Source organism: Polypterus senegalus, chromosome 7, assembly GCF_016835505.1.
Source record: "Polypterus senegalus isolate Bchr_013 chromosome 7, ASM1683550v1, whole genome shotgun sequence".
Lineage (NCBI taxonomy): Eukaryota > Metazoa > Chordata > Cladistia > Polypteriformes > Polypteridae > Polypterus > Polypterus senegalus.
The window spans coordinates 149331662-149359417 of NC_053160.1; positions in this window are offsets into that span (position 1 = coordinate 149331662).

The window sequence follows — 27756 nt, forward strand, 5'->3', positions numbered from 1 at the left end:
GGGGGATGGCTAGAATATGTATAAGAGCAATTTAATATGAAATACTTTTTTTGCTTTTTTCTCCTGTACATCTATAATCACACTCTAGCATTTCTAACTGTGACATATAGTTCTTGACATTAATAGTTTAGTAGGTTCCAAACCATGAATGGGCTGCTGCTGCCTTCAGAGAACTATGTGAAATAGACACGGTGACCTCATCTTTTGACATATTAAACCAAGCACAAATTGAGACAATGGGAGGAGGCAGTGATTATTAGTGTTATTTAATTTTTTGGCTGACACCTTTATCCAAGGCAACTTAAAATGTTTGAGATTCAACTGGTTACACTTCTTTTGTTTTTCCAATTGAGTGCAGGGAGGTGAAGTGACTTGCTCATGGTCACACAGTGTCAGAAACAGGATTAGATTTCAAAACCTCAGGGTCTGAAGTCTAAATTACAAAGCCTTAACCACTACACAACCCTGTCTGCCTTACAGTATTATTTATCCACTGTATACTGTGTATGAATATATCCTTAATGAACAAACTATTATAAAATGCCTTATTTTAATCTTGGGTATGCCTTCCACATGCTCTCAAAATAGCCTCAGTTCTTCATGAAATGTATTCCACAAGATGTTTAAAACATTCCTTTAAAATTTGAGTCCATGTTTTTATGCTTGCATCATGCCATTTTGCAGATCGGTCAGCTACTCATCCATGCTGCCAACCTCCCATTCTGCCATATCCCAAGGTTGTACCTTTGGATTCAGTGACTGGGAAGGACACTGAAGAACACTGAACCAGTTTGAGATGACTTTTGTTTTGTAACATCTTCCACTATCATGTTGGAAATAGCCATTAGCAAATGAATAAATTGTGGTCATGAAGAGATGCAAACAGCCATTAACAATACTAAAATGGGCCGTGACATTCCAGCAATTATTGATTGGTGTTAACGAGCCTGCAAGTGTGTCAAGAAAGCATTCCCCACACCATTACACCACCACCATATGCCTGGACTATTAACACAAGACTGGTTTGGGTGCATGTATTCATGCTGATGGTGCCTAATTCTAATCCTACCATCTGGGTGCCTCATCGGAAATCAAGATTCAGCAGACCAGGGTACTTTTTTTTCAGCCTTCAGCAGTCCGGTTTTGGTGAGCCTGTGCTGACTACAGCCTCAGCTTTCTGTTTTTGGCTTCTTGGCTGTCAGGAGTTCAACTTGACGTGGTCTTCTGTTGTTGAAGATAATTCTCCTTAAGGTTGGGCATGTTGTGCATTACAAAGTGCCTTTCTGTTCAGTTGTACAGAATGGCTATTTCAGTTACTGTTCCCTTTCTATTTACTCAGGCCAGTCTGGTCATTGTCTTCTGACCACACTGAACAAGTCTGCGCAACTGCCACCCACTGGATGTTTTTGCACCATTTTGAGTAAATTCTAGAGAATGTTGCACATAAATATCCCAGGAGATCAGCAGTTACAGAAATACTCAAACCAGCCCATCTAGCACCAACAATCATCAATCACTACATCTGCATGATTTTACGCATTTCTCACATGGTTGGGTAATAAGAGAATTGCATGGATAAGCAGGTGTGCAGATGTTCCTAATAATTTGTTACATGAACATATGTAACATATGTAAACAGTCTATGAAACAGACTGTTTCTTAGTAGTAGAGTAAGACCTTCGTCAACAGTAGGTTAATGCCATATGTATATTTGTCAGCAATATTGGATTGTGGTCAAATGTGCAGAACCATAAGAAAATGTCTAAATCCTAATACAGTATAGTGTCAGTTGTGCTATATAGTGTCTTTCATTCTGAATCAGACTGCAGTAATAAGAATGGGAGCTCTGAATTAAGAACTACTGCAAAGTCACAGACTGCTTCGTCTGCATTATTCAAGGTCATACAGATGATCACACAACCTACTGGTTTCTAGCCCCTTTCTCTAATCGCTGGCCTACAGCCATTACAAATTACTGTAAGTTAAATTCTGCATATGTAATTGAAACCGCTGGTGGCTTTCCTCTGTATCAATGTATTTAGCATGTGGTAATACATTATACTATAATTATTCTTATTTCTATCTATACACACCATGCATCAAATGAATTGACCACATTCTAATTAGGATGCACTACTGTATATTTCTGATGTTTTCACTTTACATGAATGCAGATTATTATTGAAATCAGCGAGAAGAAACCTATCAAAAGTGCATGATTGAATTACTGTATGTTACTTTTAATTCAGGAGGCAACATATATCACTTATATTTATTATATATTAAAATTGTCTTTTTTTGAGTATCATATAGAATGTAGAAATAGTCATGTCATATCTGATGATTTTTAACAATTTGTTTTTGTATTTTACCTTGGGATCAATAAAATATATATCTACCTAAAGACTGTCTGAGTGTATACATTTTTACATTGTCTTTATCAAACTCACTTACATTTTAAATAGAATGTTACAAATACTGAAACATATCATAAAGACTGCGACCAAATGCTCATTGTCTACAAAAAAAGCAAATGATGTCTATAAATCAGGACATCCACATTCTTTTAGAAGAAGTGAGATCAATAGTCATCTGTGCAAAAATTTAAATGGCAAGCACATTAGGATTGTAAAATGTTGACAGATCTGTTGATGTTGTAATTAATAATTTTGATGGCTTCATTAATTTTGGAAAGAGTACTTCAATTTTTCACTTACTATTTGAAGTCATTATCATACTTACACTGTATGCAGCAGCACTCATAAGCTTAGATATTTTGATTAGTATTATGGTACAATTTATAGACTAACATGTTATTTTTATTGACTCACATGTTGGCATGGTGGCACAGTGGTAAGGGCTGAGGAGTTACAGATCCTGGAGGCTGAGCTTATATCACTAACTGGGAAAAGCGGGTTGCATGTTCTCCATGTTTTGGTGAGTTTTTCTCCAGCTAGTCTGCTTTCTTTAACTTCATATCTCAAAGACTTACATGTTAGATTAACTGGACAGCCTAAATTGGCCCCTCGTGAGTATGTGTGGGTGTGTATAGGTTTGGTCCATCGTTGTGTGTAATGCTGGCAGAATAGGCACTAGGTCTCTGCACCCCTGCCATTAATTAACTGTGTTCACACACGAGCAGATGGATGAACCTAAGTGATTCCAGAAAGAAGGCCTGCTAACCAGGAACACGAAAAGTAAATACTCTTACTACAGAGCCCACAGTAAAGGCTTCAGAGATTTCAACACCATAACTAAGAGCAGTGTGTCCTAGTTAACGGATTTTTGCTTCAACATACATTCATAGGTCAGCTTTTATCCATAAATTCGCATACATTTATGAAGTAGCATTTACTGTGTTTCAGAAAAGCAAGAAACACAGTAATTATTCTTTTATTTTTCCATATTGATGTACTACAGTTTACAAGACAAATATCACACAGGCAAAGTTGATGTATACATACAGAATGTGTACTACAGAACAAGACAAGAGTTTAAGATTAGATGGTTTAACATGAGCTCTAAAACACCTGAAATCCATGCCCCCAAAGGACCAGCATGTCAATTTATGTTTTTAAGTCAAAAATGGGATCCAACTTTACCTGCAAAGCAAATATTCTTTACTAAAAGAACTGTGAGTGAAGCCAAAGCAATTTTATTGCAAAATAGACAGCCCACCAGCAAGGAGGAGAAAGTAATCATATTTACTGATCTGTAGTCTGGGACAAAAAGCCACAGTTTAGCATATGATAAGGACCACCAGCATAACTTTGGCTTCTAAAACGTGGGAGACACTGTGGTGACTCAACAGTGACCTTATTCAGAGAACATGTGTGGGAGACAAGTTTCCCCACAGACCAAAAGATGATTTTCCTCAACCATTTATTGGACATTGTAGGATGGGGTGGTGAAATGCCGGTTTTGCAGGACCACAGTGGCAATCCTTTACCTGGAAACAATTTTTAATGACTTTTCCATTTCATTGACATCTTGTTTGTTAGTTTATGCAGTTCCCAAGAAGACTGAAAACATTCCTGCAGTGTATGTTTTGCTTTCTCATTCACATTTGGGTTAATGCCTAGCTCACCATCTTTTATTCACAACCTTCTTTATGCTTACCAGGCAAACTTTTTCTGCCACAGTTGTTTCTTAAGGAGGAATTCAATGTGAATAAGAGACAGAGGTGCAAATCAGGCACAACTCTGCTTACTGACTAAAAATACTTGTTTTTTAAAAACCACTAATAAATTATACAGTACGTCAGTCTGTGCACCAAAAACCAGTAAACCTAATCATACTGCATGGTTTAACAATATACTGGAGAGTGTTAATAAACAAAAATAAATATTCAATTAAATGATATCACAATGGTGCAGTGGTGAGCATTGATGTTTCACAGATAAAAAGGACTGAGTTCAAGCGAAGGCTATCTGACTGTGTAAATATGTAATATTTGTAAAAACACATACTGTAATATATATTTGTAAATTTCACTGTCCTGTGTTGACAGGCCAATAAACATGGCTTGATGGTGCAGAGTCAGTTATTCAGGTGTTCCATCAAACTTCCAAAGCCAGAATGAATGAGAGTGTATATGATTTGAGAATCGATGGATTCAATTCTAAGAAAGAATTTGTCCCTGATTAGCAGAAATCCTCCAGCCAGTGTCGGCCTTAAATAAAGGAGCTGAATGCCCATGATGTACGATTTTAAAAAGAAAGCAGTATTTCTGTAACAATGTCAATCATTTTTTCCAAAACCCACCTTTAACCCACCTTCATTACATGAAAAAAGGGCAATAAGTATTTAACTGTTCAGATGTATACGAGAATTGAAGAGCTTATCTTAGCAGAATAACAGAACTGAATATCCCTGGCAGAAGAGATGCTTGTTTTTTTATAATAACAACATACCATAACATAACATTATCAAACTGGAAGCAGGAACCTATACTGCAAAAACTGATCAGTAGGCTTCAGTTCCTACCCAGATCATTCTCTTTGAGCTGCTTGTCCATTCTCCTCATAATTGTGTGGCTCATCGCCAGGGTAGTCTGGTTTACTCCAAAATCCAAAAGACAAGCCTGTCAAAATTGGTCCAAACTGTAAATGGGTGTAAGTTTTCCCTGAATTAGAAATTGTGTACCATTCAGATTTGGTTTATGCCGCGTCCAAAAGTTGACAGAAGTGCCATTTTTAACGGAAAAACAACTGGACGTTGCATGTACTCATCTATCTTCCTGACCACCTTATGCAGGAATTTTAAAAACAAATGGGATATATCAAGTAAAATCATAACGATCACACAAGGAAATATAAATAACAACAGTGTATACGGCATTGGAATGCTAGGCTGGAGCAGGAACAATGGGCATCATGGACTGGGCCATTTAATAAATAATCTTTCACAGGTAGAAACATTAATTGTGTCTGCAGGATGCCCTGGACATCTACTGCATAGGACCTCCAGCACAAGTCAATGGAAAGAGCAACCTAAGAGGAACCAAGCTTCCTAATGGTTACAGATGGAATAATTTGCTTGGGTCAGGTAACTCTACCGGCTGAAGCAAAGGTGTACAAGAGAGAATGACATAAGAGCTAATATATCCTAGGTGAAACCATGCTGTCCACCAAATGCAGACCTTTAAATAGCTGCCGTGAAGTGCTGGAATATTAACGCCAACAGTAGTCTGCCTTTGGTCTGGATGAAAAGGGAGGAGAGGGAATAAAGCCATCTCTAGTCCAGAGGCCTGCGAGGTTGGATGTGGGAGGTCTGGTATTGGAAAAGAACTTGACTGGTGAGAGGAGCAGCGGTCAGAATGTGTTGTTTCATATTATATACAGTCCACATTTTTGTACTGCTTTTTATAATGGTACAAATTGTGTTTAAACAATGAGAGCACAGGTGAAGGGACTTTCTCAGTACGTGTCAGGATTTGCCCCCCTGGCCCTGCAATTTTAAGTTCAGCTCCTTAGCAGTAAGACCACACTGCCTACCAAATAAATGCTTTCAGGGATTTTTTTCGTACACTTCAAACACATAGCCATCACAGACGTTGTAATGACCTTTCTCAAATATGACATAAATGAGGTAAACAGAGCACATCAGCAGTATGATTGGCAAATCTAACACAAAAGGCATTGGAGGTCAAGTGTTTATTTCATTTTTTTTTTCAAATTTCACAGCTCTTTTTATCTCATTGTCATAGTGCTAAATTCCTCTCCCCTAGTAATATCATGAAATTAAAAATTTTACTGACATGCAAACACTGCCACCTCCCCACATATTTTGTTTGCTGCATCTCATTCTTCACTTGACTTATTCTTTAATGCTTTAAGTTTTATGATATTAATTTCTTCCATTTTGTATTGGCCTTCGGACTTGTCTTATTGCTAATGCTTGCCAGGTTCCAGCACGTAACATCCCTATAAAGGATTAAGCTTTAAAGTATAATCAATATATGAATATAAGTTGCTCTTGAGAGGGTATGAGAACAAGAGTAACAAACTGCTGTTGGGTCCTGCCTTGAGCCTGCTGTCAGTTCACAAATCTGCCGAGGAGCAGAAATAGTGTGTATTAAAAATGGACATCATTTACAGTACAATTGGTTACATTTCTTTTGGTTTTTCAATTGGAGGACAGGCAGGTCAAGGGATTCATTCAGGGTCACACATTGTCAAGAGTGAGATTTGAACCCACAACCTCAGGAACTGAAGTCCAAAGCCTTAACCACTATGCCACAATGCCCCTAACAATGCAGAAGACGAAAGACTTCTCTTACATATGCACAGTATATGTGATGTTCTTGCTGTGTATCTCAGTCTTTATGTGCTGTTAGAAAGCAAAGAAAATAAATAATGCCTTTGTTTCAGTTTCACCAAGGCACTGAGGATCTGGATCAGAAAAAAAAACATTTTTATATAAGGGAGGGTGACCAGTGTATAAAAACTGTAAATAAACTCAGCAAGTAATTCACAAGCAGTTTACTTACCTCATATTTACTGCATTAAAATCAGGCTGCTGGATGAATATAAAAGGCACCATTTTCTTTAAGAAATTTACTGATTATTTTTTCCAATATTTTTGATGCAGCATACTATTTATTATTTTTGATACACATGTATGATAGTAAACTTACTAGGAATTCAAGTATAAATACATCAGTGTGATTTATCAACAAGTAACATATGTAGAGTATTATGTAAAGTACAATGTATACGAAATTTCAAAAATAGCATATTAAGCAAGTTAACTTGTTGGGAATGTCGGAAGCGCTGCATGACCCTAATTGCAAACAGCTGCACGAGAAGTTGGATCTGATCAGCTGCTCTACTTAATGTCTTTTTGCTTCTTGGCTTTTATGCACTTAATCAGATCAATTCAACTTCATTTACAGTATATAGCCCTCTTTTTAAATGTCACAAAGAAACAGGATAAAAACATAACACCCATACAATTGGGTGGCACGTTGGTGCAGTAGTTGGCGTGGTTGCATAAAAGATTCAGCATTCTGGGTTTCAGTGCTATGCCTAGATCTTGTCAATGTGTAGTTAGTTTGTGTCTTCTCCCTGTGTCTACTTGGGTTTTCAACCAGAAACTCTATTTTGCCTCCCATAACATCACCGATATGCTTAAGACATTGCATATCAGGCTAATTGGCGATTCCAAAATGAACTCTGTGAGTAAGAGGGAGTGGGTATGAGGGATGTCTGCGATGGGCTCACACTATGTCCAAGGCTGTCTTGTAACTTAAGCCAAGTGCATCTGGTAACACTTTAGTTTAGTTAAAGCATGTACTGTTATTTAACAAGACCTTAACAAAGGCTTCTTTTGGTCTTCATTAACACATAAAGCATAAGTAGATAGGTTATTCATCTTTGCAGTGTGGCATAATGACATAATGGTAAAATTAATTGTTAATATAAAGGATTCACAGGTCTTAGACTGAAAAGGTAATATCAAGAGAAATGCATCTCAGTTGAGCCATCTTACACCACTCCACTCTGTTAGTTTGTCTCATTACAGTAATGAATAAACACTTTACTGATGCTTTGTAAATTGTATACAAGTGTTTGTTCAGGTCTTGTTACATGATAGTAAGCAAATAAGAAATAAGTAACAAATGCATTTTTGCAGTACCTAAACTAGAATGTTACTGTGTTTCTACGATAAGCTTTGGCCCCATGACCCTTAATTGTATAAACAAGATTTGGTAATGTATGCATCATTGCAATATAATATTCATCTTTTAACAACTTTTGTAATCATTCAGTCCAGTACAGAGTTATAGGAAACAGTATAATCCATCCATCCATTATCCAACCCTCTATATCCTAACTACATGATCACGGGGGTCTGCAATCCCAGCCAACACAGGGTACAAGGTAGGAAACAAACCCCAGGCAGGGCGCCAGCCCACCTCTGTACACAATAGAATAATATACGAAAATAAAGTTCAAATGGGAATAAATTAAAATTGAATGATTTGAGCATTTCAGCATTGATTTGGGATGCTGTCTCAGAGTTCCCAGAATAACCAGGTTTATATTCTGGCCAGGTCATTTCACTATGGAATCTGCACATTCTTGTTTTGGTGTAAATTTTCTTTGGGCATTCCTATTTACTCCCACATTCCTAAGGTTGCCCAGGATAAATTACTGTTTGAGTGCTTTGTGATGTGCTGCCATCATCTCCAAATAATTGCTTCCTTCCTTGTGTCCATGGCTCTGGATTCCCGTGACTATGTTCTGTACTAAGCAGGTTAGGTATATGGATAAACAGCTGATGATTCCTTCTACATACAGTACAATAGAATTGAATGTAATGGGGAGCAACAAACAAATCTTCAGAAATAAAAATATGCGAAGGAGAAATGGAGTTAAGAAGAACAAAAAGTACTCTTTTTCGAAAAGTTGTTTATTAATGTTCGTCTTGTAATGTCTGGTATCATTATATGTTTAAGATGTATTTTAAGAATAAGCTTAACTTTGTATTAAATAGTTAAAAGAAAGAAACAGCTTTGTAACAAGTAAGCATTTATTCTATGGTGTAAAAAGCACTGCTTCAGGAGGCATGTTTTACTTTACTGATAAGAACAGCTGTGTTTTGATGTTTACTGAAGTTCTCCCTCAGAACCTTTAGGGGTCTTGTTAAGCACTGACTCAGGATGTGAAATTTATGGTGGAGGCAGGGGGGAACAAAGCTGCTGCTTCTGACATAATTTTGAAGTGACATGATCTCTAAATGCACCCTGCCACTTTTGACATGGTTTTGAATCTCTATGCTTGATCGGAGTACACTTCGATATTCTATCTGTGTGGTCAAGAGCATAGTTTCATGAGCTTCAAAAATCAGGTACATTTTACATTTTAGAATCTCTCGGAAGGGGGAAGGATGAGTACAGTTTCCCCCTTTGGGAAGAAAGCTTGGAGGACGGAAGGAATGGGCCTTAGTAATGAGGACAATGAAAAGTCAGCCAATGTGCTTGCTAGGAAGAGACAGAGAGCGACACAGATACAGAGGAAGCAGAAATGATAACCTGACCAGAGACTTTGGCTGAATACTACGATTATGGGACGCCTGTGATTGACATACACATATTAAATGTGTTCAGAACCATAGGGCGATTCAGGATATACTGGTATTAATTGCCACATTAGCATTTTCTTTTACTTTATGGCACTAGCTACAGTGTTAATATATTAAAACTTTTTAAGCTTGCTTTCCTGATTGTATGTTATGGTGTATTTGTGCCTCTGAAAGCCAGGGAAATAAGTTCTTTTCTAAGCTAGGTGAATAAAGTCTTATCACAGAGAGAGATTAGGAGCATGAGCTGATACAGTGCACCCACCACATGACAAATCCAATACAATACAATTTATTTTTTGTATAGCCCAAAATCACACAAGAAGTGCCGTAATTGGCTTTAACAGGCCCTGCCACTTGATAGCCCCCCAGCCTTGACTCTCTAAGACGACAAGAAAAAAAACTCACAAAAAAAAAACCCTTGTAGGGAAAGAATGGAAGAAACCTTGGGAAAGGCAATTCAAAGAGAGACCCCTTTCCAGGTAGGTTGGGTGTGCAGTGGGTGTCAAAAAGAAGGGGGTCAATACAATACAGTACAATACACAGAACAGAACAAATCCTCAATACAGTACAAAAATAAAAAAATTTAGAAGTACGGAGTACAATTTAACAGTAGATGATATCACATAATATGATTTGGATTTGTTTAGAGTCCTGGAGACCTCAACCATAAAGCTGCCTCCCCCATTTGGCCATTCCACAGCTGAAATAGTGTTAATCCAATGAAAGGACCCCTCTATCCCACGATTCCTGTGATCAAATCAACTCAGGATCCCAGATTAGGGCCTGAGTGCAGCCATAAATTCAGATGGAATGGAACAGTGTGAGGTTTTTTATGGTGGCTGGAGTGACAATTATGCCACTAACCCTCTGATTTTTCCCTGCAGATTGGAGGGACTACTTGCAGGGCTGGATGCAGATTAACGTCATACCCAGGACAAAGCAATTGCAGGTTAAGGGCCTTGCTCAGGGGCCCAACAGAGCAGAGTAACTCCGGGCATTTATGGGATTTGAACCAGCAACCTTCCAATTACAAGTGCAGATCCCTACCTCAGAACCACCATTCCGCCTTATGATGGTAATAATAATATTAATACATTTTATTTCAAGGCACCTTTCTAAACACCCAAGGACACCGTAGATAGATAGGTAGACACAGATAATAAAATCATAAAACAAACATACACATATGCATATATAAATATCTATGGAACTAAAAATACAGCAATAAGAATACAGCCTAAGGTCATGTAGTGTAAGCTAATCTAAATTGATAAGTCTTAAGACAAGTTTTGAAAATAGGTAGGAAATCTACAGTATGTCCTGAATGTCTTGTGGTAGTGAGTTCCAGAGACGAGGGGCACTGCAACTAAATGGCCTGGACCCCATGGTGATCAGGAGCCTGGTGATCGGGTGTGTGTTGATGAGAAGAACAGAAGTAAAGGACCTTAAGAATGCAGTTAGGTGTATAAACATGTATGAGGTCAGAGAGGTATAATGGAGCAAGGTTATGAAGTGCTTTGAAGGTAAGTAGAAGAATTTTAAAATCAATGACAAATTTTACAGGAAGCCAATGAAGCTGTTTAAGAGATGGGGTAATGTGTTGCACGGAAGAGGTCTGAGTTATAATATGGGCAGCTGAAATCTGAACAGAATTGGGTGCAAGTGCATTGCAATTGTGAACAGTATATCCCTAAAGCCTGGAAAGTATATGACTAGAGAAATGCAAGTAGTGACAGAGGTGTAACATGTAACTGCAATCCGCAGAAAAAAGGGGATTTAATGTTCATAGGAAAACCATCTCCAAAAGCCTTCCCAGGTAAAAACGATTATCAATATGTTGCATTAGGAAAGTGTGAATTAGGCTGGGAGCGAGATCCTGCACCAAGTGGAGGAGTTCAAGTATCTCAGGGTCTTGTTCACGAGTGAGGGAAGAATGGAGCGTGAGATCGACAGGCGGATCGGTGATGCAGGCTCTGCATCGGTCTGTCGTGGTGAAAAAGGAGCTGAGCCGTAAGGCAAAGCTCTCAATTTACCAGTCGATCTATGTTCCTACCCTCACCTATGGTCATGAGCTAGGGGTAGCGACTGAAAGCACAAGATCGCGAATACAAGCGGCCAAAATGAGTTTCCTCCGCAGGGTGTCTGGGCTTTCCCTTAAAGACAGGGCGAGAAGCTCAGCCATCCGGGAGGGGCTCAGAGTAGAGCCACTGCTCCTCTGCATCAAGAGGAGTCAGATGAGGTGGCTCAGGCATCTGATCAGGAAGCCTCCTGGACGCATCCCTGGTGAGGTGTTCCAGGCACGTCTAACTGGGAGGTGGCCCCAGGGAAGACCCAGGACACGATGGAGGGACTATGTCTCTCAACTGGCCTGGGAATGCCTCGGGATTACCCTGGAAGAGCTAGAAGAAGTGGCCGGGGAGAGGGAAGTCTGGGTATCTCTGCTCAAGCTGCTGCCCTTGCGACCCGACCTCCGATAAGCTGAAGATAATGGATGGATGGATGGAATGAATTAGGTTTTTACACCGCAGTATTTCTAAAGTCACAAGTATCAATTTTGTGAACTATTTCAAAGCAGAGATCCACAGAGTAAAAAAACTTTTCCATATTAGAAGTGATTTTTTTTTAATCGCAGTAACCTTAAGAAAGCCAGCATTTTATCAGTCTAGAAAATAATGATGAATTGTAATAGATAATTAGATTTTTTAAACATTCTGTTGCTAATCTATTTAAAACTTTATAGATGTGAAGTGTAATCCTAAAAATAGTTCTAAATTTTGCTAGGAATCAATAAAAAAGGCAAAAACCAGAATGATATGTCCAATTCATTGAATACCAATGAACCCGCAATACAAAGCAATGCATCTCATAACAATATCTGCTGCTTTAAAAACAAAGCTGCACTTTCATGGTGTAATTTCACAGTAAGATTTTAATTTCAGAGCGACTACCGTACTCACATTGATAATTAATATTCTGTTCATGACTTTGGCATTTCTTTAAATACAAACATGCAGACTATCTTTTATAATTCTGATATTTGCAATTAAAGAAAAAAAAACTTTTCAATTAATATGTTTCCATCAAAGGATTAAGACAGGCTTACAAGAAAAGGTTTTAAAAGGGCTCAATAACAGCCTTTCCACACAGTTGCAACACCTTTCAATGTAATTATTAAGTCAAGAACCCCACTCTTGAGCAATGATTAATTATTTCACAAGAATCCTGCTGGGATGAATTTTTAGAACTTTGTAACAGTTATTAAAAGCTTGCAATTCTACTGCAAAAGTGCCACTTAGGCACACTTGCAAATGAATCCTTCATCATTTTAATTGTATGTTGCATGCTCAGGTTAGCTGAGGCTCTCTGCAAGGGAATGGTCAAGTATTTTCTAAAATGCAGAAAGGCAAACTCTACAATTACTCTTCACTTACATTTTCTAAGTGGTCATTTGAAAAAAAGTTTGTTTGTTTGCTCAGTTTAATATAAAAGTTGGCTGATATATAAATGGGACAAAACTAAAATAAATACATTATTAATATCTCTTATACATCTGAATACCTGTAAATATAAAGTGAGTAGTTCTCATGATTTAAAAAAAAAAAAAGAAAATTTGACAGATGAATAGGAGACATGATAGCAAAAAAAAAAAAACAAGCCAAGGAAAGATTTATTGGCCAAAATAAGTATTATATACTGTATGAAGGTTCTAAGCATTGAGTAAATTCACCCTTGGCTGGCTATACAAGTAACTGTACAAAACAGTTGTCTGTAGCAAATGAGACAAGGACTGCATAAGTGCTTCTCAAAGGAAGCAACGTGTGAAGTGAACTATTGCTAGAATTTCATAAAATCCCACACATCTCTGCCTGAACATACCAACATTGCAAAGGCAATCCCAGGAGACTTAGCCATCTGGTTTCAGACATTGGCCTATATTGGAAAAATGCCACCATGTATACTACCGGTCATAAGTTTTTCAGATTTTTTGGAAAATGTGCACATGAAACCAAGGCATAGAAGAAATAAACAATAGCAAATAAAAAAAATTAGTCAAGGAATCATTAAGTGTAAAAAATTTTATTCAAATTTTTAATTCATCAGAGTAGCCACCTTTTGCTGATATAACAGCCAAACTGTGTTAAACCTTTTGATTCAGAATGCCAGTCACTCTGTGCTAGTCACCAACTCTGCCTCCTTCAAAAGAACCCCAAACCATCACACTTCCTCCTCCATGTTTGACAGATGATGTCACACACTGAGGAACCTTCCTTTCATCAACTCAATGGCATACAAACACCCTGTGTGTTTAGTCCAAAGATTTCATTTTGATTCATTGTGACGATGCGGGTTCTACTCCATGCTCCCATCGGCAGTTCAGGAGCCCTTGAGCACAACACCGTCGGTAATGCTACCGATGAGCTAGACAGTGAGGCAACAACAAAGCAAGGGGATGATGTACAAAGTGCAAAGTGCTTTTATTCAAAATAGTCAACAAACAAAAACAAAGTGTTCAATTAAATAGTGCAGTGATTCAAAAGTGTTCAATAAATAAATAATCCATTAAAACGAATGTGAAGTGGATTTCAAAACACTAGAAAAATCTTAAAACAATGAGGTTAAAACGTTCATCCGGGAGCAGTCTTTTAAAAACCAACGTCAAGCCTGGTGCTTCTTCTAAACTAGCATCTCTCCTGCTTCATCCGTCTGGGCCCCGCAACAGGTGAGATGCTCTCTTTGCAGCTGACCTTCACAGTTCCTGCTTCTACTACTACTACTGTCAGTCACCTTACCGATCCTTGGCTCCGGTTGGCTCCCCCTGACAGTGACTTGGGAATTCCCCCGCGACCAAGGCTCTCACGTAGGGAACACCACGTCCCAAGTCTCAACTCCCGCTACCTTCTGTGGAGAGTACCGCGCCTTCCGGTCACTCCCGCCCTGCAAAACAAACTCTGCGGGAGCGACCACAACCACTACTTCTCCCAGGTGTTGGCCACACACCCAGGCTGCCTACTCAGCTGCCGCGAGCCTAACACCTGCTCGCTTCCTGCTGCACCAACTTGCTCTCTCTCCTCACTGCTTACTGCTTCCTGCTTCCTCCTGCTTCCTCCATACTTCTTTCTCTCTTTCCGTTTTGATCTTCCTAACCGACTCACGCTTCTTTATATTGAGAGGGGCCATAGCAGCTGCAGCACATTAGCAGCCTCAGGAACAATCATGGATGTGGGCAGTCCCGCACCTGTGTACTAGGTGAGAAACGTCCACACCGCAGATCGTCCCGAGATCTGCTACAGCCACCATGCCCCCTCACTAAGCCGTGAGCACGGTGATTATTTATTTCAAAACAACTAGCCCTTGCTGAGAGGGCTGTGGACCCGCTATACCACATTCATCGGTCAATAAGACTTTCTTCCAGTCTGCAGTAGTCCACAGCTGGTATTTCAAGGCCCTATTTTGTCCTTTAAGGAATGGCTTTCTTACTACTTCTCACCCTGTCAAACGTGCAGCACCAAGTCTCCTCTTCAGAGTAGAAACTAAAACTTGCTTTTTTTGATGACTGTTAAGCTATGGTTGAAGCTCTTGTGCTGTGAGGCAAACATCACGCAAGCTGGTGATTCTCAGAAACTTGTCTTATGATTAGGTTGTGACTTTGGGTCTGCCAGATTGCTTCCTATAAGTTTCTTCCAGTTTGCAATTGCCTTTGAATTGAATAGGACACCATTCTCACGGACACTTTTTTTTTCCAATTTCTCTAAATGAAGGGCCTACACTTCTAAGAGTAATAATGCTCCATCTCATTTCATTTGTTAATTGTTGCTTTATTGTCATTATCACTGGAATTAACATCTTTCTACAGTGCAAAATTATCCAGGTAGTACTTCAGAAGGTGTAGTAACACAGTCTGTTCCAACCCTCCTTTAAGACAGACAGAGGGTTTTTAAGTAATCAGCAGAAGTTGGGACACATGTGCAAACTATTTTCTTCAACTTGTAAGGCTTAAATTACTTTATTTGCAACAGAACATCTGCAGGTTGTAACCTATTAGGTGTTCCCTGAAGAAGACTATTTGTAACATTCTGAAATTTCCTTTGTTTCAGCTTTCGCTAACATAAACTTTAAAATGAAACCTCTGGTAATTTACTGCTTACCTTGTCAACATTCACTTTATGCCATTCATTGCATTTCAACTGATCAAATTTGAAGAAAAACTGGAAAAACTGAGGTGTTCTAAAATTTTGACCGGTAGTGTAGATATGCTGCAGACATTAGCTGTGTGACAGAATCTCCTTGATGTACTGCCATAGACTCACGGTTCCTCTAACAAGCACTTGAGGTGCGTAACTATCATAGGTGATTGTGCCATACCAAGGTAATTCAGTCTGGCACCAGTTCAGACAAAGCTTACAATAAAACTAGAACAGCGAAAGGTTTAGCAAAATGGCAGAATGGCACAATGGTAAAGTTTGTCTGTTTCAATCATGTTGTGTATCTAGGAGCCTCTGTTCCCTGGATATGCCAGTCCTTACATTCCTCTTGTGTGTCTTGTTGCTTTTGTTTTTCTCAGACATTATAGTCCTCATATCTATTTTTCTTTGAGTTTCTTGTTGTCTTTGTTCATCGAACATTCAAGCCCTCTTATGGATACCGTACGACACTGTCAGACGCTGTGTCATTTTAGATACATAGAAACAATGTAGATTATTATTGCGGTGAATTATTTACTACATTTCAGCCTTTGGACTCGAAAATCTACTGGCAATCAATGGAGAATGCCACATTTCTGAAATACATTAAAATTAAAATAGGTGTATGTCGCCAGTTCTGTTGTGTTCCTGCCATGAATTTAGAGTTTTGGCTCAGGCACAAGTAATTTATCTTCATTTTTTGTATTTTAATATTAGCATTGACATTGACATTTAATTTTAGGGTTGTTTTGGTGGTGTATCACCATTTATTCCTTGATCAGGTGATGAGAGCTCCACAAGAGTATTTTGTCAATGGCCCATCAACTGTCTTGGCAGTCTTTTGGCCTTGGAACCCTACAGGTTTATTTTCTCCAACATCCCACCAAACAATTAAATAATGCAAACTGCATTTTATTGTATAAGGGAAAAAAGACAGGTTTTACTGATTAGCAGCCCTACTACTTTGTTGGATTATTTGTTAATGAAGTGCTAGGCACTGCTTCCTTAAAGTGTCAGGGAAAAATGTGTTTCAATCCCCAGTCGGATCACTTTCTGTGTGGAGTCTGCATATTCATATTTTTCTCTTCATATATCCAAACTGTGTGTCTTTGGTTAATTTGTAACTCATGAATAAGCCCATATTGACTGGAATGTGCGTGAATTGCATCAAGCCTACTTCTTGTCCTGCACTGAATGCTGAAGGAATAGAATCCAACTTGCTCAGACTTTATAAGAAGGTTTAGAAAAATCAATGAACATGCAGTATGTCTGTCACATATTCAGCATATAAATTGTACAAAAACAGGAAAGAAAACAGGAAAAAAAGATGACAGAGAGCATACAATTTCTTATCTGCTAAAAGCTATTGTCTTGGATGAATGGCCACCAGTAAGTCTTTGAAAGATTCTGGCTTGGATCAGTTTACGGATTTCAGGTAGTTGGGCACAGATGATATTACCTAGCTCTGATCTGAGCAATGTGAGGCAGGGCCGGTGGGGTGAATGAGAAAGCAGATGAGCAGATGCATACAGACCCACATGTAAGGCTGGGGAAGCAGCTGTAGCATTTAGAATGCGATTGAGGAAGGGACAGCAGTTTGGGCCATGGAATGTCCCTCTGGGATTGATACTCCTTGCTTTTCTCCCCAAACAACTTTGAAAACATCATTATAGCAATTTTTGCATTATGCATATTTAAATAGAATTTTTTAAATTAATAGCTTCTTATTTTAAATGTATTTTCTTTCTTAAGACGTGCCTCTTTAATTCTAACTTACATTCAGTAATATATTCCAGTGCTTGCCAATAATTATTTAGGGATAGCTGTCATAATTCTGCTTAAAGGTAAAGAAGCTGAGGCAGGTGTTTATGTGACACCTTTACAGGATGCTTAGCCATATGAATCTAATCTTGATGTGTTGCCTGAATTGGTTGCTTTGCTAAAATAATATAACATTCTCATTCCTTCTTAGTCCATATCAGGTTGTGGCTGTATTTAAACAAGAGCAACTATATTTGGATGGCATGGTGAAGTAGGGCTTAACACTGCAGAGACAACATCCTGGACTTAAATGTGATGTTTGGTCACTGTCATGTGTGGTTCTCCCAGTGTTCACTTGTTCTTTACTGGGTACTCCAGTTCTCCTCTCACTACTAAAAGACATACATATTAGAGGTGATTCATAATTGGCATCATGTGGGTATGTATGCAAGTAGGTCCTGGAATGGAGTAATGTCCCCATGCAAGTTTGATTCGTAATTTGTGCCCATTGCTACCAGGGTAGGTTTTAGCACCCTATGACCATAAATTGAATTTAATGGGTCGTAGTATTTAAGGTTATGTAACAGTATCAAGAAATGATCCCACCAACCAAGGGGAGTACTATATGCCTCAACTTTTATGTTTTAATAGAAGCCCTCTTAGAGTGAAAACCAACAGCGTCTACCGCCCCTGAACCCCTTAGCTTGACACAACTTTATTAAACAACTGGCATTGTATTTGATCCATTTCTGTTGCAGCTTTTATCTTTGCCAAAATCACGGTCCCAAATGGACTACAGGGGTCATCAAAGTCAGTCCTCTGAAACTACATTAAATAGTTAAATTACACTTTTATTTAGTAAGAAAATGAACTACATTCTGCATTTGACACTTACATTTTACCCTTATCCTCTCCCTCTCATTTCTTGACTTGCTTTGGGTATTCTGCAGCCAGCCAGTAAATGAAGTTCTTTAGGTTGTCATTTAGAGGTCTATTCATTTCTGTTTTTTTTTTCTTTTTTAATATTATTTCCTTCCTTGGCATCCTATCAAAATTTTTTATCTTTAACTGCCACTACATGCAGACATTTTATTTATTTTTTTACAGGGAGGCTATGACTGTTGATGCAAGAAACAGAAGCAAAAATTTGGTGAGAGAGCAGTAATGCTTCCTTCTTGTTAGCCACAATTGATAAAATCTATTTTTACTATCAGTATACTAACAGTAGCTTCAGATTCATAGACTTTCAGAAGCTTAATATACAAAATGTTCACTTGGTACTTTGTGTTACTTTTAATGTTTTTCACTACTTTTATGATGTTTAAAAGAAGTATAAGACCTTCATAAAGTAATTGTTTTCGGGTAATTTAACTCATGTTTCTTTAAATACTGTACATGTAACATAGTTGATACGAGTATGGAGTGCATTTGCTGAAAAAAAGTTATCTGATGTAAAATGTTAAGATGAACTAGAAACACCTGGACACTTCACATAAATGATACAACTTCTTGTTGTTCTCTGTTAGTTTTTCAGTCAGTGAGGACCATTTATCTATTTACACTTAAATTAAGTGATGTCAGATTGCTCATATAAACCTGCACAATCCATTCAAAGTAAGACAACTTGGTCAGAAACTATCCCAGTCTAGCAGCACTAACGTATCACTGGTTTAGCCGTGTTTGCATTGCCTAGCCCAGTGGTTCTCATACTTTTATATTTTGCGCCCCTTTTCTACCTGAAATAATTCTGCGCGCCCTGAATAATATAAGATAGATCTGAATAAGGCGGCACAGTGGCGCAGTGGTAGCGCTGCTGCCTCGCAGTTAGGGGATCCGGGTTCGCTTCCCGGGTCCTCCCTGCGTGGAGTTTGCATGTTCTCCCCGTGTCTGCGTGGGTTTCCTCTGGGCGCTCGGTTTCCTCCCACAATCCAAAGACATGCAGGTTAGGTGGATTGGCGATTCTGAATTGGCCCTAGTGTGTGATTGGTGTGTGGGTGTGTTTGTGTGTGTGTCGTGCGGTGGGTTGGCACCCTGCCCAGGATTGGTTCCTGCCTTGTGCCCTGGGATTGGCTCCAGCAGATCCCCGTGACCCTATTTGGATTCAGCGGGTTAGAAAATGGATGGATAGATCAGAATAACATGTGATAAAACTAACAAAGGTACGATACTTGTGCGGTGTCGCGGTATCCTATCATTTTTACTTCCATAAGATTTGCATGTGTTCGGCTAACTTCTATGAAACATTTGCAATTTTTGTTTTTTTAAGTGGTTTAATAACTGTTAAAATGCCTTGTGTGGTTTTTGGTAGTAATTCTAATCCCAAAAACAAACAAAGAATAAATTAATTATTTTTTATATAAAGAAATGATTAAATATGTTTTAATTTTTAAAAATCTCGTAAATGAGGACACCGATGAAGTCAATCTTCGCAAGACGAAAGTATTTTCGTCCAAGAAATATTATACCACTGTTAGTTGTATCATGAAAATAACCCAATACGCAGTAAATTATTTAAATCAATTTGGCAATTTTGGCTACACTTCCAATGTGGTGCAGTTGCTCCGAATTATCACCTAATCTACTGTTACCCGAATGTTCGCAACAGATACTGATACGTCTCGAAATTTCTGGATTGAAAATATGTGACTATAAAATATGTGACTATAAAAGCAGCAGCAGCAGTGCTGTTAGTTATTAGATCTATGCCTTAGAAATGTTTTATTTTAATTTTAGTTATAATGCATTCATTGTGATTATATGCTTGCAAAATTAAATTTGAAATAAAAATGTAAAAAATTAATTTTGATGTCTTGTTCATTTATTTGATGCCCCCTTGTACAGCTTCAGCACCCACCCACTCCCCCCCAGTTTGAAAACTGCTGGCTTAGCCCCTAGCCTTTGGTGACAGATGCAACAAAGTAGCGACAACACAAAATGAAAAAATAAAAGCAGTGTCGTTCAGCAGTAAAATATGAATATATATTTTTTCACAAAGGCATGTGTTGAACAAAAAAATATTTTAAAAGTGCAAAGGTATTTGCCCCTCCTGCCCCTGTTCACTGCACGCCAGTGCTTAATAATATCAGAAATACACCATCCCCTCTGTGGACCATGGTGGTGGCAGCATCATGGTGAGAGTAGAGGGTGAAATAAATGCAGCAAAATACAGGAAAACCTGATGCAGTTTGCAAGAAACCTTGTTCTCAAGTAACATAAACAGCAGGAGCACAAAGCCATAGCTACACATGAATGGCTTAAAAACAACAATGTTTATGCCCTGGAGTGGTTGAGTCAGAGTCCAGATCTCTAATCCAATTGTCAATTTGTGGCTTGTCTTGCAAAAAGGCTGTTCACTCAGGACCCCCATACAACCTAAAAGAACTCGCGCGGTTTCGCAAAGAAAAATGCCCAGTGGTGAAAACCTAATAGAGACCTGTGTGTGCATATTCAAGGCTGTCATGTCTACCAAAGGTGCATGTAATAAATACTGACTTGAAGGGGTGGAATACATACATGTTCAATGTTTTATATTTTTAATTAATTTAGATCATTTTGTAGAGATCTGGTTTCACTTTGATCAATGAAGAACATTTTTGTTTAAATTCACTGTGATTCAATGTCGTATAAGAATAAAATGTGAAATCTTCTAAGGGTGAGCACTTTTTATAAGGACTCTACATCCACATTTCACATTTTAGTACACACTAATTAACAAAATGTGGGCTGTTTGCAGAAAAAAGAAACAATGAAGAGCAACAAAGTACAGAGGAAACTATTATAAAGAGAACACAGGCACTACGAAAAATTACAAAGGTGCAACTTAAGAGTTAAAACAGGTTAGATTACTCTTGCTCAATTACTTTTGTAATTGGTGTTATTATTTAATCAAATAATTTAGAAATTCATCCAAGATAAAAAACTTCACACAAGAGGAAATCTAAACTCACAGTGTGATAAGTTGTAATGAAGCTAAAGAAGGTGGGGGGGTTGGAGATGTAGCACAGTTGATTGAAGTTGCCTTGCTTTATATCAAAGATATTATTGTTGACATCAACAGCTGTATGTATTCTCCAGAGAATAACCCTGAAAGGCATGTTGTTTACCATCTCTACTAAATTTTATCAGGTAGAGTTAATAATTGCAGAACACCGTAGTTAGTCTTCAATGTGACATTTTTCCCAGTGTGATGTTCACGCGGCCAACTGTATCTAAGCCTGCGTAGCACACAGGTGTCCTGACAGATTTTTATCACATACCTGTGTTTGCCGCCAGTAATTTGCAGCATAAGTGCTGTCAGCCCAGTCTTATATAATTATATTAGCAGGCATACAGTGGCAAGTAGACAACTCGCATGAGATAAACTTCATTCTGATAGAATAAAAAGCTTCCATTGCATTGAGCAATGAAACTGACTTAAAGAATCCATTAGGGTGGAGAAACCCAAACATAAGTCATTTTGTTCTATATGTTTGTACAGCTGGTACCTGGCTCCATTCATCTATAATCATATCATTTCATACGACTGGCAGATTTATTGAAGGCCATGTAAGACTGTTTATTAATTACAGTTGCTTTATTAATTAGCTCCATCTAATGACATTATCCATAGATAAACAAATGTTCAAAAATATGGCAGAGCATCCTATTGTAAGAATTTCTGAGCAGTCAAAAAAAAAGATTCATTTTCTTTAAATTGAAGATCATACTGCCTTTCTGACAGACTAATTTACTTTTAATTGCTTAGAGAACAGACATTAAGGAACAGGGAAAAATAACAAATTACAGTCCTCATGTAACCTCCTCTTCACGTGCTATTCCTACTCCAAAGACTGCCAGGGAGTATTCTTAAACTACTACTCATTAGCTTCAGCACCTTTAATTAAGTAAATAAGATGATTGAAACATTGTTATACAGTAAATAATTCCCTTAACATTTCTGTGTTAATTGTGCTAATTCTTTTTTTTTCAGCCTTTTCTTTTCATCTACATGAAATGGTAAGGCTAATTCCTGCATCATGTTCCATCCACCCTTTCCTCAAGAGTTACCAATAGCAGATTTGTTTTTTCAGAGTTTCTGTATGTCATTCAATGTACAGTATCTAATAAATTGTAATCCATTCTATCTAATATATTCTCTCTTTCATTCTAAAACATAAATTGTCTGTTTAATAATTTTTAAGTTGTCCCTGAACAGATTGAAGAGGCAAGATATGAGGGTTTTTAATTATAAGAAAATTTAAAACACAACAGTAAGAATGCAATTTAGAACAAAGAGAAAATCTAACATAGGCAGGCCTCACAAAGCCCACCTATAAATAAGGTATCCCATGACAACCATGTTGTAGTAACAGTAGTAGTAGTATTTTGTTACTTGCATGTCTGACCAACATGCATAATGTCTCCACACTTTGGCACCATGATAACGAAAAACATAGACAAAGGAATAAACAGAAGAAGAATGTGAGATAGCTTAACCACCTTCCTACCATTATTAGGAACACTATGTCTTGGTCACATTCCTTTTAGCACTTCATAACTTTCTCAAATCCTTGCCCTTTCTTCCTCCCAGCAGTTGAGACCTTGGCAACTACTTCCCTACTGACTCCAAGCTCCACAAACGTTTTGCTGAGAGTCTCTTTTAATCTCCTACCTGAAAGTATTATGCAATGGCTAGGGTCTTTTTCCTGGTTCAAGTACTGCATGTTGTTTGATTGTACAATCTTTTTGTTGTCCAAACATTATTTTACATTCCATTGTTATTAATTCTGTTTTGGTTTTGTTCTGTTTATTTAATATTGTTTAATACTGTTTGTTATTTTTTTAATTTTGCATTATATTCATACTATATGTATTAGTTTTAATTGTGTCCTGCCCCTTTTCCCTTTATGTAGAGCCAAAGGGGGCAGGGCCACTTCGCTAATGGATTATTTCATGACATGAAGGACAGAGTCTTACAACAGCAGCCACTATAAAGTTTTTTTATTGTGACTTTACCACAAAAGGTCTCAGAATCCTAGGGAATGACCAGTAGTATTTTGTGTACTACATTTTATGGGAAAAAGGAACAAGAACATTTTTATAACTTTGAAATTAAATATATGTTAACACTGTGACAGTACTAATCATAATTAATTTTTTTATCATAGCATTAGAGTGTGGTGGCTTGTTTCTTTTGGTAAGACATGCAAGTAAGATTTTCACTGTACAATGCATAGGTGACTATACTACAACTGCATATATACAGCACATCCATACAAGAGTACACCTATGGAGCATACTACACCCAGTTGGCTCTTCTGCTCCCTCACTGATATGCACCCAGAAGAGCTCTATTTCCTCTATGACGATTTTCTACTGGACATAGCTATCCTGGTGCCTTTGCCCTTAGTAACCCCTTACCAGATGGCCAGCTTCTCACAATATGTTAAAAGAGTATCTTTCTTAATATTTACAGATTGCTTCCTGGGTAAAATTTTACATGTGCACAAAAACAGCAGCTGAAAATCTGAGTGTGACCCGCATTTTTACAAGTTAATTATGGCTACAGAGCTTTAGAGAAAACCTACAGCTGTTGCCTTATTCTGTGGGTCAAATGACACATTTTTCTTTGCCTTCTGCCTGTAATGAGCACAGGAGGTGATTTGCAAATGCAAATATGTGAAAGTCACAATGAAACAAGGCACATTTATTTTCAATGAATTACAGTATAACACTACAATCATCTTGTAGTCATACAGTATTAATGTGAGGTCAAGAGTTGTGTGATATGTCCTTTGGAAAGTTTCAAGATGCTATAGGCTGTTAATACTCAAAAACACTATAACAGACTACACATTTAATACAGTAAGCTCTGTAAAACTATAAGCTCTTGTTTATTTTACAAAGGTTTATTTGATGATAATAATCATAGTATAACAGCTTTTGATAGCAATTAAGCAATATGTTATATAACTACACTATTGCCTTTTCCTGTTATGAAAAAAGAGTTTATACATTCTAAACAATGAAATGAACAATTTATTATGTGTATTACTGTAGTCTGTGTCTTTTCGCGCATTCACTATTATTCATATACTTTGTAGTTACAAGCAAATAGGCATTCTCACTGAGATGTTCTTAACCAGGAAGATGCAAAGAAGGACAAAAATAAACAAACAAAAAAGCCTGTTATATTACAAATAAATAAAAAAAAACTAAATATAAGAGGGAGATGAAGGATGGATTTTGTACAGTTGTGGCCAAAAGTTCTGAGAATGACAACTATTGGTTTTCACAAAGTTGGCTGCTTTAGTGTTTTTAGACCTTTTTGTCAGATGTTTCGATGGTATACTAAAGTATAATTACAAGCATTTCATAAGTTTCAAAGGCTTTTATTGACAATTACAATTTATGCAAAGAGTCAATATTTGCAGTGTTGGCCCTTCTTTTTCAAGACCTCTGCAATTCGCCCTGGCATGCTGTCAATCAGCTTCTGGGCCAAATCCTGACTAATGGCAGCCCATTCTTGTATAATCAAGGCTTGGAGTTTGTCAGAAATTGTGGGTTTTTGTTTGTCCACTCACCTCTTGAGGACTGACCATAAGGTCTCAATGAGATTAAGGTCTAGGGAGTTTCCTGGCCATGGACCCAAAATTTTGATGTTTTGTTAGGTAGAATGCCTAGAGGGGGCTGGGTGGTCTCATGGCCTGGAACCCCCGCAGATTTTATTTTTTCACCAGCCATCTAGAGTTTTTTTTTCTGTCCTCTCTGGCCATCGAACATTGCTTTTATTCTATGTTAATTAGTGTTCTCTGATTTTAATTCTTACTTTGTCTTTTTTCTCTTTCTTCATCATGTAAAGCAATTTTAGCTACATTATTGGTATGAAAATTTTGCGTTATGGCATGGCGCTACATCATGCTGGAAAAGGCAGCATGTTTTTGGATGGTTGCGAGAAGTTGGTCTTGGAGAATGTTTTGGTACTATTGTTTATTCATGGTTCAGAATCAGGGCATCACCAGTGCAGGGCTTGCTCAGAAATGGCAGCAGGCGGGTGTGAGTGCATCTGTACACACAGTGAGATGAAGACTTTTGGAGGATGGCCTGGTGTTAAGAAGGGCAGCAAAGAAACCACTTATGTCCAAGAAAATGATCAGGGACCGACTGATATTCTGCAAAAGGTACAGGGATTGGACTGCTGAGAACTGGGGTAAAGTCATTTTCTCTGATGAATCCCCTGATGAATCCAATTTCCGATTTACATCTTATTCGGTTTATTAGGAAGGACATTTATCCTATGCATTCTCCAGATCACCTGTTGTAAGTTAATCTAGGTAGCAACACTCATATTATCTCAACATCAAATGTTACCATTGCAGCAGGGATCCCTCAAGATAGAAAAAATTGTATTAATGTATTTTAATGTAAGGCATTTTTTATGGTGTTTCTTTGGGGTTCTCTGGTCTTTCCCATGGTTCAGTGTGCTGGTGGGAACAATGGCTATTTTCTATTGCTATGTCATCTTCCTCTCTTTCTTTCCTTGGTACTCCTGCCTAAAGCCATCAAGAACACACAACAGGCATATTAACCTGACAGTGCCCTTTCATTTCACTAATAGATAGACCTTGACTGATGACTAGCCGAAATATGACTTCCTTCAACATTACTCTTCTTTCAATTTGAATGATGGCCTATGATTTTCCTGCTTAATTATAAATGCAATAAATTGATACGTGAAGTTCTAAAACAAAACTACATTTGACTGACACTATAAATAAAAATTACTGCAATCATTATTTGAATTATGTCATGATTCATTTATAAACTCTGACAAGAGTATGACCAATCTATTGTCCTTAAAAGGAATATGGGAAGGGATGGTCATAGGAAAGATGTCTGTTTGCTTCCTATTCTATAGGCTGGAGGTCATTGACCAAGATAATAGCAGCTGGTAGGAATCACCTAATAAAACGGGTTTCTGTTACATCATCAACTAGTTGGACACTTGGAAATAAGACGTGACAAGCTATAATATGACTACAGAAAAATATGTACGTACTGAGTTTACATGTAATGTAATTACCTATTAGGAAAACATCATTATTACTGGGGGTTTTTTCCAGTTGGACTCCAAAAGTTTATATTATTTACTCTTTACTTCCATTATTGCTAAACTCACTCAGAATGCTTGCAGATACTTTTACATACAGTAGAAGTATATTATTTCAAATTTTATTGATATAATCTGTTTTCTTTGCAATAAATAAATGGATGCAATTATGAAGATTCTGAAGTATACTCTAATATTTGCTTCTGCCAAATAAAATAATTAATGCAGAAAACGTGTTGTTTCAGCATAGCTTTGCAAAAAACATCCTGCTAATTAAATTTGTACAGAAAAAGGTGAGGGCACACAGCAAGGATCCACAGGCAACTTGGTTTAAACTAATTACTTCTCACCTGATAAGGACCTGGGTGTTTGTTATAGCTTCTTTGTCTCAATACACATAACCTCTCTGCTGTTTGAGGCATTATTATCCTCATGACACCATGGAAGATCTACAATTACTTAAAAACTCATCAGAATGAGCTCTATCTATCACCTAGAAAACATGAACTGACTGTCAAGAAATAGACCTGTCAATAAATGGCAAGATTGTTCCCTGTAGACTTGTAAAAGATAAATGACCACAAAGCATTGCCAGAATGTAGCTATACCCACTATTCCATTTATAATCAAGCATATTCTTTTACTTAACTAATGTAAATAGAAATAACTGGTAATGCTTTAAATTTTTAGAATATGTTGTCAAGTAAATATAGTATTTGCACTGACGAAGTAATTCATGGATGTGATATATTAGTCACTAAAGGATATTGAAAAGTCACCATATTTAAATTAGTATCAATCGTAACTAATTTCACCTTTGTCTCAGCAAACCATGTTTTGAACTATAAAGCATACATTTTGTGCTTGCTCTTTTTTGTATATATGTGCTTTTATAATAAAGGGAATTCAAAGAATTAGACAATATCAAATACATTGGTAAAGGTTTTAATTGAATCTCTGGTTACGCCTGCAGACTATTGTGCTGGATCAGCCAACTTTTGGATCAAAGTTTGAAGAATAAGCAAATCACCACTGTACCTTGAGCAAATTATGTCATCTTACATTTCTTTCTCTGTTTCTGTTTGTATAGGAATGTTTTCATATTAAGAGTACAAACTATGGATAATCTGTGCGAGT